At 50.0% G+C, this 13570-nt stretch overlaps 1 protein-coding gene across 7 annotated transcripts in view; it reads left to right on the forward strand.

Moving 5' to 3' along the window:
* The window catches only part of PSD2 (pleckstrin and Sec7 domain containing 2), a 91939-nt gene that overhangs the window by 17728 nt on the left and 60641 nt on the right, over positions 1-13570 (forward strand). For 2 of the 7 annotated variants that reach the window (XM_086758636.1, XM_086758642.1), the window contains exon 1: positions 1028-1083. The exons of 4 other annotated variants lie outside the window; for them this stretch is intronic. The gene's annotated coding sequence lies outside the window, so the exon portion shown is untranslated. Of the gene's footprint in view, positions 1-1027; positions 1084-4627; positions 4725-13570 lie in introns of those variants that run through there. One more of the 7 variants, XM_086758637.1, reaches the window with a different exon arrangement.

The following is a 13570-nucleotide window of genomic DNA, read 5'->3' on the forward strand; positions in this document are numbered from 1 at the left end:
AACCCCAGCCACCAAATGGCCAAGAGGCAGTGCTTTCCCTACAGCACTGGGTCCGCAAGTAAAGTCAGGGGGCCCCTAAAGCCACAGGAAAAGTGTTGTGTCCCCTATCTCTCCACCCCACGCTGCGTCCCCAGCTGTCTCTGTGAGCCAGATGCCTGTGCCAGTGTGTAGGTAAAACAGTTGCATTTGCACACAAAGGCTGTCAGCCTTGCCAGAGAAGGTCACAGTGATGGTGAGTGGGCATGCGGACCAGCCCGCCGTGGTGGGGACAGCTCTGGAGCAAGCGTGGCAGGCAGGCAGGCATGCAGGCAGCACCACTGCTGAAGGCCAGCACGACTCCTGCTGTGGGGTGGGGTGGGGTGGGGTGGGATGGGATGGAATGGGATGGGGCTGCAGCAGGTGGGAGTGTCCGGAGGTACGGAGCAAGCTGACCTCCAGGGCTGGGGTCTGCACTGGGGTGGGTCTCTGAGGTATTTCCAGTGCTGTATGTCTGTGTGAGGGAGTTCATCTGTTGTTACACTGTGAGCATTTGGCAGGATTTCAACCTAAAACTTCGAGCCGGTCTCAGCTCGAAGAGTGGTGATGTGCTGGTGGGAAGCAGACCTGTCCCCCAGTGCTTTGCGGGTGCATGTAGGGGGGTCAAACCCCCAGGCCCCTGGGGACGTTGCTGTTGGCTCCTGCGCAGCCGGAGCGGCCAGCAGATCCTCCCAGCCCAGCAGCGGATCCGCTCCTGCCGCCTGCTCCTCCGGGGCCTTCGCCAGCAAGGGCTTTATTCCATCCTTTCACCGGGTCCATTCACCACCATCCCTGCCTCCTCCCCCTCTCCCGTCCCCTCCCAGCTGCCTGCCTGATCTCTCAACACCTTGGGGGGAGGCTGGGAGGTGTAACCATCCTCGGCAAGAGAGGGAGAGCGGGGAAAGGGAGAAGGAAGCCAATAACCGGGAGGTCTAGGGAGGTGGTGGAGGGGGAGGGACGGGGCCACTCCTCTGTCGGTGGGACTGCAGATTATTTTGCATGGATTGTTGAAGAGAAAAGGGAGCTGCATTCGTGAAGGGACCAAAAAATAACCAGCTCGTTGCTCGGGTAAGTGCAGATGTGAGCTCCCCTGCTCTCATTGTCTGATGTGTGGTACCTTGATCGCCCACCCTGTTTTCCTTAGTTATATCGGCTTTGATTCCTATTAGGATTATTTGATGCATCAGCTGTATGCTTCAGTTGCTGGAGACTGAATCTCCCTGACGCGTGTGTGTGTGCATGCGTGTGCATGTGGGAAGATGCCCGTTCTCTGAACAGACATTGACACATTTTTCCAGCTCGCAGTGTGGGGTCTCATTTGAGATGTTATACTACAGTATGCCCTGCACACACACACACAAATGGTGTTTGCTGTTACTGATTTTAAAATCCGCTCATCCACGTAATTATTGAAATAGCAAGACTGTTCAGCAGCTGAGAATTAAAGGGGGGCTCTTAATTCATAGTCCTCATTGGTAGGGGGTTACTTGTCTTTATCCTGAGCCTGACATGTTCAGTATTATGTTTTGTAACAAGGCTACATTTAAAGATCAATTCGGTAGTGGTTATTGCATCCAAATTACATGGTTGTCATGGAGATGGTACAGAGAAGCTGAAGTGATATGACTGCATCTGGACTGGAGTGGGGCTTCTCTACCGAGTGAGATCCTGTCTTGCCTCCTGTGTCTTTTTGTCTGTGCTAGGTTACAATTTCTTTTAATCTTCAATGAAGCAGTACTGTATTAGAGGATTTAGAGGTCGAGCTGCTGTAAAGGGTGCGTGTTGCCCCCGTTCAGTGCTGTGTTATTATCGTAATTGTTATATTAGCATTTGTGTCTCCCTGAATTTCTTCTACAAGTCTGAGGAGGAGGAAGGCGTGAGGAGGACAGATAGTTTTCAGAGCACAGCTAGGGTTGGGAGTACTTTCTAAAAAGATACCTGCCATACCCACACCTCCCTGCTGGCTCCCACATCTTGGGGGACAAAAGGGAAAGGATTCTCAGATTTTAGCCATGTTTATCTTCCATTTTCCTGCCTCAACTTTGAGGATACTAGGAGCCAGTCACCTACTCATCACTGTATCGGGGGAATGGCATTTGGTTTTTGTTATTATATTTGTTTCCTTTGCAACTGGTAATATGAATGTGTTGGCAGTTGGGAAAGAAAATCCATAATTTATGAGAATGAAATTTTCCTGCCTAAGGCTAGGTAGAATACAAAGATTATATCTGTGGGAAGGGCACGTTATATATTACAGATGTGTATTTCTCCAGCGGCTGGGAGTAAATCACACTATTGTGCTCATCTTAATTATTTTGAGTGTTAGGCTGGCTTTAGTCAATATTTAATTTGAGCTCATTGTGTGCTCACACAATAAACGTGCAATTTGGAACCTAACTTTACATCTATAAAATGCTTTGTGAATGCATGTGGCATTGTCTCCATACATGCAATTTCACCCTTTTCTGTAAGATCAAGCCTATTGTGGGGATGTAAATATAATAAAAGCCACTGGTGGAAACAAGCCCATCAGAATGGCAGTGTTTCTCTAATTGCATCACTAAACATAAGAGAGAATTAATTACTAGGATAAACAGAGCTTTGTAGCTCTTGGATTAGGGTGATATTTGCATGGAGTTCCAGGCCTGCATTATAGTAGCTATCATTATGGCTTAAATTCCCCCCATGCCAGTAGAGAATGTTTTTAGCCAGGAGTGTAGCATATTATCATTAGATATTTTTGTACTAAAAGTACGCTAAATCCCCATGTCCCTGTCAAATTGTCCATTGCAACTGCTCCAAAGTGTGTGATTCAGCTAGGATTTTCTTTAACGTGAGTTTTTCCTGTACAAGTCCAAGCAAACAATGGATAAAGTCTGAAAGTGGGCGGCCGAGCCCAGAGGGGAAGTCAGAGAGATGGCTGATTCACAAAATGGATGGTTCTCATTTTGTCTCATCTTTCCCCCTAAAAGTTAGGCAAAAGTGGCGTCAAGTGGGTGGTTTTCCCTGGAGATTCCCTTGGATCCATGAGGCTGGAAGCCAAGTGGTTCTCAATTAATACTGAGCTTCCTCCTGTCTCAGCACATTATCGCTCCTCAGTCCACCCTAGGACATGGCTGTGTTATTCTCTGGGGAAACTGAGGCTTGGCATGGCCGAGGTGAGAGTGGCAGCGCTGGGCAGAGGACGCAGGATCTCTCCCAGAAAGCCCCTCTGACCACCAGGCTAGTACCATATCCAGATGGCGCGGTCCCGTTTGTAGGTGCAGTGGTGATGGGAAGCAGTACTGGTTCACAGAGACTGGGTGGATGCAGTGAGGGTGCTCTTTGCTGAGGCCACTCATTAGAGCTACAGTGGGCAGCAAGAGGGAGTGAGCAGTTTTACACCATCTTCTGTGGTGTCCAAGTTAAGGACACGCTTTTCTGACCCCACCTACAGGGTAACTGAAGTGAAGCCCCCTCTGATGTCCTCATTGTGTGAGCCATCACATGGGTCTTCACATGGAGTTGAATACTCAGTGCTTGGCAGGAGGTGTCCGCCTTATCTCTCTTTATAGTTGCATCCAGCTCTGAGTGGGAAGCCTTTACAGGTGTCTTGGCTTTCCGCTTTCCCCACTGGTACTGCTCACAGCTCATCTGCCATACTGTAATACTCTGTATTGCTCTTCTTTACTTTAACCTATGTCCCCATCCATTCTCTTCCCACCATCCCATCATCTGACACCCTTTTGTCCCCTTCCTCCAAGGGACTGACAAAGATCCCTCCATCCACTCTTGCCACAAGCTTCAGTCCATGCCATGATTTGTGTATGCTATGCCTGCCACGAGGGACATAGCGCTATGTCAGGCCACCACGTTAAAAAGGACTGAAGTGAAAAGTCTCCTTTGAAGTCTGGAGTGCCTTCTCCATCTGTGGAGTTGCTCTGTGTGGTGGCAGCGGTTCTGCCCAAAGCTGGAGTTCGTGCTTGTTGCCAAAAGGAAATGGAAAGGCCTGCTCAGCTCCGACATCTGAGTGTAGCCCTGCACAGTTGATGGAGTTGCCAGAAGGATGCTCTCTAGGCTAGGGGTGAGCTGTTGCCACTGCCACCAAAGTGCTGGCTATGGGCAAAGTGATTCCTGCTGAGGGAAAAACCTGCCTGGAGGCTGCATGCATGAAGTCACTGGGTAGGTGGGTGATTTGCTTCTCTTGAGGTTGCTGGGTTGCTCTGCTGGTTGCCAAAGTCTCTGTCATGGAGACAACTCCTTGCCAGATTTGCTGAGGGTGAAAACATCCTCCTCACCCTTTCAGCAGGGAAATGCCTTTCCCAGGGATGTGTTGGGACAGAGTCCATGTGAGGGTCAGTGCATCCAGGCTGCTGGTGGTCGGATGGGGCCAAAGGAGTGGTACCTTCCACACATGAGCCTCATGATGCTTTTCTGTGGCGGTTGTGGTGCAGGAATCATAGGCGAGAGAGACAGGGTCAGCTCTGGCTCCCTCCCTCATTTGCTCTGTGACCCTGGGGAGGTGGTTGGCAGGCTGGGCTCACCGGTGGAAAGGCACTTGTCCAATCTGGACAGCAACCCCCTCACCCTTCATCCTCACTGCTGTCCCTTTGTCTTCCTGCGGGAGGTCCAGGAGATGAACAGCTGAGATGCTCAGGGATGTGCTTCCCTGCAGTCCATAATCTGACTCTCCTGACCCTGGCCAGCACCTAGTTCTGCTCAAGCCCCAGGTAGGGATGTTAGTGATTGCTTCTTTAGCACAAACACTGCTCCTGTCACTGGAGCAGCCCCAGTGCTCCCTCACTTGCACCGGGCAGGGCTGCAGCCTGAGCAGAGATGGTGTAGCTGAACCTGAGCCCCTTCTTGTGCTCCCCATGCTTTCACTGGGCTTCAGCCTGGCACTGGACACAGCATTTGTCACCTGTCTCTTCACCACCACTGCTTATATGTCCTCCACTCCTTCCTCTTCCTCCTTCTCAAGGCACCACATCCTTCCCCCATGGGAAGCTGTTTGAAGGAACAGCTGATCCTCATGTCCTGGGCAGGAGCTGTGTTTGCACTGGGACCTGGAAAAGAAGACCACACCTGAAGGCTTCTTCCCAGTGCCACTCCGAGGAGTCCCATGCAAATTGGTAAGGGTGTCACTTTTGCGGTACCACCAGCTCAGGAAGGCCTTGCATCAGCTTCTCCTAGGTCCTCATCTTCTCTGAGGCATCCTGAATGGGTCCCAACAAAGGTGATGTTGGTGGGATGCCCTGTCATTGCTGAATGCCTTGGGACACCTCATCAGGGCTCAGGGAAGGCGCAAGGTTTCCTTGTAAGCAGGATGGGCACAAGATTCATCCCAGCATTTTCTGCCTTCCTCTACAGCATGGGACATGGTTTGGTTCCTAGGATCACCTGTCAAAGCCCCTGCTATGGCCTAGTCCAATGATTTTGTATATCCTGCTCTCCAGCATTGCATTCCAGCATCATGAGGGCCCCGGTCTCTCCTGAAGCTTTAAGCATGCTATGAGTGCAGCGAGAAGTGCGCTGGGGACAGGACCACTCTGTGATCTCCTGGATGAAGTGTTTTCTGGACTGAGGGGCTCATAGCTGGATTTAGTGACTTGTGCGGTCACTTCCCATCCTGCACCTCCCTTTCATGCGATGCAGCTGAGCTCCTCATCTCTTTGTGGTCTTTTTGTGGCTCTGTGAAAGAGAACCGAGCCCCCTCCTCAAAAGACAAAACCTGCAGATCTGCATTAGGAGAGTAAATCCCGGTGCTGCCCCCTTTTCGGGGGTTGGAGCATGTGCCTCTGAGCTCTCCTGATCAGCATTGCACAGGAAAATTTACATCAGACCCAGGTGACTGATACACTTGAAAAATCACCAACCCTACTGAAAAAACCCGGAGAAAATGATGTGAGCTCAGCCTCCCTTGTGTGACAGTTGTCTCTCTATGAAAAACCAAGTTTGACCCAATTTTTTTTTCTTTTAAATCCTTAAAAAATTGTGAGAATGTAGGGAAATGCTGTAATAGCAAACTAGATTGAAGGGTTTCAATTTTTGTTTTAATTTTTTTTTGTTTTCTATATTTGCTTATGTGCTCCACAGTCAAAGCATAAAGCTGAGTTCTTGCAATCTTTTTTTTTTTACATTTGGAGGATTTTTTTTTAAATCTAGCTCTTCAGTGGTTTCAGCACAAATGCATCACAGTTCTAGGTAAGATTTAGCTGACCTATAATTGCAATTTTCAGCCAATGAACAATTTTTCAAAAAAATTTCACACAGTTCTGGGAAAGAGCCTCCTAGAGGTGGAGAGGGAGCTCCCTGTGGTACCTTCCCACCTCCCTCCAGCACCCGATCCAAAGCTGGATGGTCTGAGGCCAGGAGAAACAACCGCCCACTGCTCTGTACAAAGCAGGACCTGCTGAGCATGGTGTCCTCCACAGCAAGCCCTGGTCCCGCTTGCAGAGGTCTCTGACCACTCTGTGCGTGGCCACTTGATATTGGCTGGTGTTGGACACAAACAGACGGAGAGGATGGCACCTTCTCCAGTTCACCTGCAGCCTCTCCCTGTTGCATGTCCTGAAGCAGGGTTGTTTCCCCACCGCACGTCCTGGCAGATGGATCTTGCAGACTTGGATGAGATCCGTACTCAGCATGACACGAGGCATGGTTCCCAACACAGAGCTCTCCTTAGATGGGGTAAGCCCTCTGCTTCTGCCAGGGTCCACAGGTTTGCTTCTTGACAGGGCACTGGATACCCGCGGGTGGAAGGGGATGGAGGTGGACTGGGACCCTGGTATTTTGGGCACTTTCCAGGGCAAAAGCAACCAGGCTATGGACACAGCCTGCCCAAGCAGGACTCAAACGTGGAGGGGAGGTGGTTTCTGGACAGAAGGACATACACGGTGCAGGGGGATTCTACTGAATTAAAAATATATATTTGTCTTTGCTGGTACAACAGAAGCTATGGGACCAGGCAAGAGGAAAGTGAGAAAGCTTTATTTAATTAGATTATGAGGCCCCAAAGGCTTCAGACTCATAAAAAAAAAGGAAATTATTTTTGTAATTGAGGATGGGGTTTCTGCCAAGTGCTGCTTTAATGAATATTTAGGTTTTATCTCGTAAGTTAGCAACACCAGGCAAAGACAGCTATTTGAGCCACCCCTCACAAGAGCCTTGAGCCTGGCGGAGCAGGAGCTGGTTACCTGCAGCTGGGAATGTTAACCTGCCTTTCGAGGAAAGGGCACCCTGTGTCCTCCTTTTGAGGCTGTTCATCCAGGTCTCTTGGTGTCCTCTCACCATTGAAGCTCCCATTGCCAGGTCCCAGGAGGCAACTTTCTCCGTGGCATAGGTGGGAAACTGAGGCAGGGGATAACCACAGGGTTGTTTTTCCTCGCAGAAGTAGAGAGAATTAATTTGCTGCAGGAACTGAGGCGGTTTCCTTTGACGGCTCCTTCCAAGGGGCCGGTGGGACAGATGCTTGGCATTGCTGTCCTGTGGCCTGACGGTGGCCTTTGCGGGGTGGTGGCCCTGCAGAGGGACTGGCTGGGCAGTGCTGGGCTCTACTCTGCTGGGCTGCGGTGCCCTTGGAGCCACCTGCTCACCCTGGGCCTCTGTTGAGGTGTGTGCTGGTGGACCTGGGAACGACAGGGCTCCTGTCACCAGCAAAAGAACCATTTCTGCAGAGAGACCCTTTCTGCAGGCCCCCGAGTCATCGTGCCCTGCCGCTCTGCTCCTTCCCACCCTGAGAAACGAAGCCTCCTCTCTCCCAAACCTCCTGCCCTCCATTGGGAGCTCGTTTCTGTTGGCTGCTCCTCACAGGCAGCTGCAGCCCCTCGAGCAGCACGCGTGCCCACCGCGGTCGCAGAGCCGGTCTTGTACTGCTTCTGTCTGGGACGATGCCTGCTGCCACGGGTGCTTTCCAGTGTCCACAACGCACAGCACCTGAGGGTGTTCGATGCGTGTACAGCCAGGACCTGCCCCTGGCATGGCACCTCGCAGTGCGGGACACTAGGATGGGCATTACCCCTCACCCCCAAATAAGCAAGAGATTTTTGGAGCTGCCTCCTTTTGTGCCTTTGAGCTCTGGTATTCTCCAAGCCTCCTCTGTAGTCTTTTGGTTTTTACATGCAAGAAGGGGGAGAGCTGGGTGCTCAGATGTGACTCCAGGAGGCTTGGATTCCCCACACGCACCCAGTGTGAGACCTGTGATAACCTCAAGAGGAGACAACTCTCACTGCCTGCCGGCAGTGTGGGACCAGAGCTGCCTGGGGACCAGGAGCAGAGTGACAACCCCAGGTGAAGCACAGCAGACTTGGATGTGCAGCATCACAGTAACATCACAGCGTGACAGTCACACCTAACATGCAGATGTGTTACTATTACCGCTGCCAGACCAAGCCAGAAGGAAAGTGTCCACAAAATTATAGCAGCTCCTGGCAGATGTAGAGAATGATCCTAGCAGAAACCGGTGCTTTAATGACCTAAGTGTTTCCTGTAAGCACAAGCAGAAGGGTGGGGAACCCACTGCTCTCTAGATGACAGCAGACTGTAAGGAGTACGCCTTGGTGACACTGTCCCTTTAATTTTGCGCACTATAAAAATCAGAGATTCCCAGTCTCAGATGCACAACATGCAGCCTACACAATTGCCTCAGGCTGTATGTGCCCACAGTGAGCCTAACTGCCACTCCTCTCATGCCACTGTGTCATTTGGTTACCCGATGAACCGGGCTGAATGGCATCCATCTCCTGAGTCTTTATGTCACATTTACAACACACTTATTTCTGGCAGGCCTCTCTAGCTTCTCTGTGCATCAGTGAAGGCTCAGTCCAGGACGTAATTCATCAGTTCCCAAAATAATTGCCTGATGCATAAATATAATGATGTCTAAGGAGCAGGAGAAAAGCCCTGAGAAAGCCAACCGCATCCTGGGCTGCATCAAGAGGAGTGTGGCCAGCAGGTCGAGGGAGGGGATTCTGCCCCTCTGCTCTGCTCTGGTGAGACCCTACCTGCAGCACTGTGTCCAGTTCTGGAGCCCCCAACATAAGGACGTGGAGCTTTTGGAGAGGGTCCAGAGGAGCACCTCTGCTGTGAGGCCAGGCTGAGAGAGCTGGGGCTGTTCAGCCTGGAGAAGAGGAGGCACCGGGGAGACCTGAGAGCGGCCTTCCAGTGCCTAAAGGGGGCTGCAGGAAAGGTGGGGAGGGACTTTTGACAAGGGCATGTAGGGATGGGACGAGGGCTAACAGCTTTAAACTGAAAGAGGGCAGATTTAGATGAGATATAAGGAAGAAATTCTTCACTATGAGGGTGGTGAAGCACAGGTTGCCCAGAGAGGTGGTGGATGCCCCATCCCTGGGAGTGTTCAAGGCCAGGTTGGACAAGGCTTTGCGCGACCTGGTCTGGTGGAAGGTGTCCCTGCCCATGGCAGGGTTTGGAACTAGATGATCTTTAAGGTCCATTCCAACCCACACAATTTTATGATTCTATGTTTCTATAAGAAAAGGCCTTGTCTCTGTAAAGCACCATCAGTGTGGGAGCGTGCCTGTTAGAACTATACTCCTCCACCAGGAAAGTCATAGTCCTACTGGCATGGTTATCCAGCGCATCCATTAAGGGCAGATCAGCCTCTACAGAGGAGCTGCAAAATCACGCTTAGGATAGCCAGTTTTGGTCGTGTCGGGAAGTGATGTTGCTGGGGGCTGTCACTCCCAGGGTCCTCACGACAGCAGCCATTCCAAAACAGAGAAACTTACTCAGAAAATCTCACCAGTTCTTTCTGAAGTATCAGTTTTCTCAAAATGAAAACACAGCAATGTGAGCTGACTCTGCTTTGAACTGGCTGTGGGAAGAAAAAAGACTTGCAGGTTTCAGGGAAGTACGTTCCTCACTCACTAGCTGTGCTGTAAAAGCAGAACATTGTCTGCAGAGGAGTGTTTGCAGCCCAGACGTGGTCAGCAGTTCTGGGCAGGAGGCTTATTCTCTAAAAGCAGGTGTCTGCAACGTAAACATCAGCAGCTGGGATTGTTGTCCAGTGAACACCAGGGTGTGCTTTCCTGGTGATAACACAGACTTCCAGTACAGATCAGATGCAGTCTTTCTCCTGACTCTGAAGAGGGCCTGGGGGCTGAGCTCAGCTGGAGACACCTACCTTTGGGTGAGACCAATCCCACTCAGAGTGCTTTGCCATGTGTTCATGCAAGCTCTGGTATAGTTAAGCCCTGACTAGCATCTCCTGTGGCCATGTTAAAGATAATGATAACTTACCACATCTTAACAGAGCAGTGGTAACCTGCTTTTATTTGGGTGGCTCCATCCCAGTCTGTAAGTTCTGGAAATAAATATGCAATTATAATTATCTTTTCAGTCATTTCTTTGACTCTCTGCACCCAGCAGACTGCGGTCACAGAGACTGAGCTAGACAGGCAGCACATCACTACACAGATGTGATGGACCTTCCAAAAATGTAGGTGGGCCTCGGATCTTTCTTCCTGAGTGAAAGTTCCTGGGAGAGAGGAGGGAGGGTGGTTGTGCCACCTGCAGAACATAGACCTTTGCCAGCTAATGGTACAAGCACAACTCCAACGTGGAAGAATGGTGAACTGTCAGTTCATCACATCTCCTTGGTGCTCTACAGCCAGAGAGAGTTTTCAGAAGTCCAGTGATCATCTGTTTTCCTTTGGAAAAGGAGGATTTACCTAATCTACACTTCCTTTGCATGAATGTTTCATGCAGTTTTGAGAGGGAGTTTTGGGTCTAAACCAAAAATGGTGGACTGCAGAGCTAGTGAACTTATAGGTAGAGTATTCACTAGGAAAAGGGCTGACATTCACTCCTGGTCTGAGAGGAGATGATTTTCCTAGAGCACTGTCCTGTCTGTTCCCCTGTAGTGGCTTCCTCTCTCCACTTTGCCTCCCAAATGTCTTGATTTGATCCTGATGACATATTAAAGTCCCTTCATATTAGATCTTATTTTCTCAAGCTGCTCTTTGCAGGTCGTCTGGGTAAACAGCTTTATGCTCAAGCAGAGCTGCTGACCTCAGTGGGAATTCCACGTTTCATGCCCTGACACCCTGTAACGTTAGACAGTGAAGTTCTGACCCTGTTGACAGTCAGCAAATCTTGGCTGTGTTCTCAAGCCACTTAAGCACATCTCAGTCTGACTGGGTGGGAGGAGTGGGGGAAGCTGTTCTTCCTTTCTTTCACAGGGATGAAAACACTGGTGTGAGAGTTACCCAACTGCTTCTCTCACAGATGAGCTTGATTGTCTCACCTTAGGTCCAAAGTGGACACTGATTGACCCTATTTCAGGCTTTGCTTGCTGAAGTCAGTGGGAGGGCTTAGTCCTACCTGGACAATCTCCTGGCCTCCTCCAGCAGTCTTTTCTAGACTTGATGCCTTCTAGGCCTGAATATCTTTAGCAGTCAAGAAGATATGTGTTACCTAGTCATGGATGCCTTGGTGCCAATGCTCTTGACTTGGAGGCCAGCTGAAAATGCAAGTCAGCCAGGTTGACATGGTGGCAGTCAGTAGCATCCAAGACTCTTGAACCAGTTGTCTGTCTACATGGGAGTCTCAAGGACATGAGGACCAAAGTGGTGTTCTGCTGTGGCTTGGATTGTGCAGAACAGTGTTGGCAAGAGGAAAACACACCTGACTGATAGAGGAGGGGTAGCCCTTTAGAGGCCAGGGCTAAGCCTCTGCTGCGTGAAACAAGGACTGTTCCTGTCTGCCAAAGGAACCTAGTTCCCCTCCTCATAAAGAAGAGGCTGAAGTCTATTTGTTTTTCTTTGGAGATGGTCCAGGATGGAAAGGCAGACTTTTTGAGATGTCTGTAGATGCATATAATGACATCCTCTATGCTTATTGTTCTCTTCTTTGAAGGAGAATCCTCTCCTTTGTCTTCCAGCTTCCAGAGTGGCTGTCTCATTCACACTAATGCCATCAGGTTGTTCCTGGTGGTTCCCTACGGCTGAAGGAGTTGCCAGTCTGCCTGCATGTCCTTGCCCTTCACAGTGCTATGTGGAGAGAAGGAAGGTTTCACACTCTCACCAACAAGTGAGGAGTTATCTGATGTCATGAAGTTCTGCGTGTCAGCTTTGGACATCAGCAACTGGGTTCAAAACAGCTATCTGTGATGCTAGCACCCACAAAAGTCTGATTGCTCTCTTCCAGCTTTCCTGACAGATTTGGGAGATGCTCAGGAAGACCTTGTTCCCTGCAGTGCTCTCTGGCTCACACGGCTGGAGTCCATTTGTCTTCAAACAGCTTGTCTACCAACTTCTTTGGACACAGCATCTCTGTAAAGATCTGCTGTGTTGCTAGTCTGCTATCAGGAAAAGATTTCTCCTGTATCCCCACATGAGAAGTTTATTGATGTGTTGGAGTGTGAAGGGACGTTTACCTCCCTTCCAAAACTCCACTTCATTCTGCTATACTGGTGTCCATGATACTGGATGTTTCTCCCAGTTGGGAAGCAGGATGGGCTTGCCTGTTGCCTCCTGAAATCTTGCTAAGGTCTTGCAGTGAGGCATTGCATAGGTTTAGCGTAGATGGCATGGCAGGAATTTCCTTTTCTGGGCTCTGAGTCAGCCGCCAGCCCAGTTTTATTATTTTGAATACTGGGAGAATGTGAGGAGAGGGGATCAAAGCAAAAGGAGGAAAAAAACAGGGGAGAAGGCTGTTTCCATTTGCGAGGTATGACAAGCAGTTACAGCTTTTGTGGGCTTTTATAGAAGGTAACCCTGGCTGTGGGGAAAGCTGGGTGTTAATGAATTCAACTACAATGCTGCATGGAGCTGAGTGGAAATGCCCTATAAACAGTCTGGTTTTGTAATAAAACCTACAAACAGAAGGACAGAAGCCCAGTTTACTGCGACCTGAACTGTATAGTTCTTCCTCAAGAGAAGGTGAGCACCAGAGCAAACAGGTAGAGGTGAGAATGGAGCCAGCTCTGAGCTGAGCTAAGAAACTCCGATGTTCACAGCCAAAGAGGGATAAAGTTTGTCTGGAAGTACCCTTTGAAAAGAATTCCTGTGAATTGCAGTTGTTTTCTGCGAGTGGAGCCTGTGGGGAGCCCTGTAAAATCTCCAGGGGAGTCAAGGCTTGCTCCTGCAGGAGCAGAGATCTAAGAGTCAGACAGACCCCACTGTCTGTTCGGTCACTGGTGGGACCTTCGTTCTCCTGTAGTCAAACCTGGAAGCCCTGGATGTGGTTTTAAAAGAGCCTGTTCTAGGTTGATTACAGACAGTCAGGTCCATGTTCACCACTCTCCTGCACCTTCCCTCTCTAGGTCACGCTTCTCCTGGGGAACAGATAAGCTCACCATCCCTGTGCTTTGGCCCATTTTTTTTTTTTTGTGGAAGCTTAAGCAACTCCTCCCACCTCACCAAGATGTAAAGCCATGGTGCAGTCCAGGCTTTCACCTCCATAGGCTTGAGACTGGGACTCTGTTTCCCCAGTCTGGTTTGCATGGTGCACGCATGGGGCTGGAGTGCACAAAGTGCTGTGTGGCCAAGGTTTCAGTACCAGGAAAGGAATATATGAAAAATACTAAGTATATTGTTTTATTTCCCCCTTAGGTGAC

The sequence above is a fragment of the Chlamydotis macqueenii genome, chromosome 14, assembly GCF_036417535.1.
Source record: "Chlamydotis macqueenii isolate bChlMac1 chromosome 14, bChlMac1.mat, whole genome shotgun sequence".
Taxonomy (NCBI): domain Eukaryota; kingdom Metazoa; phylum Chordata; class Aves; order Otidiformes; family Otididae; genus Chlamydotis; species Chlamydotis macqueenii.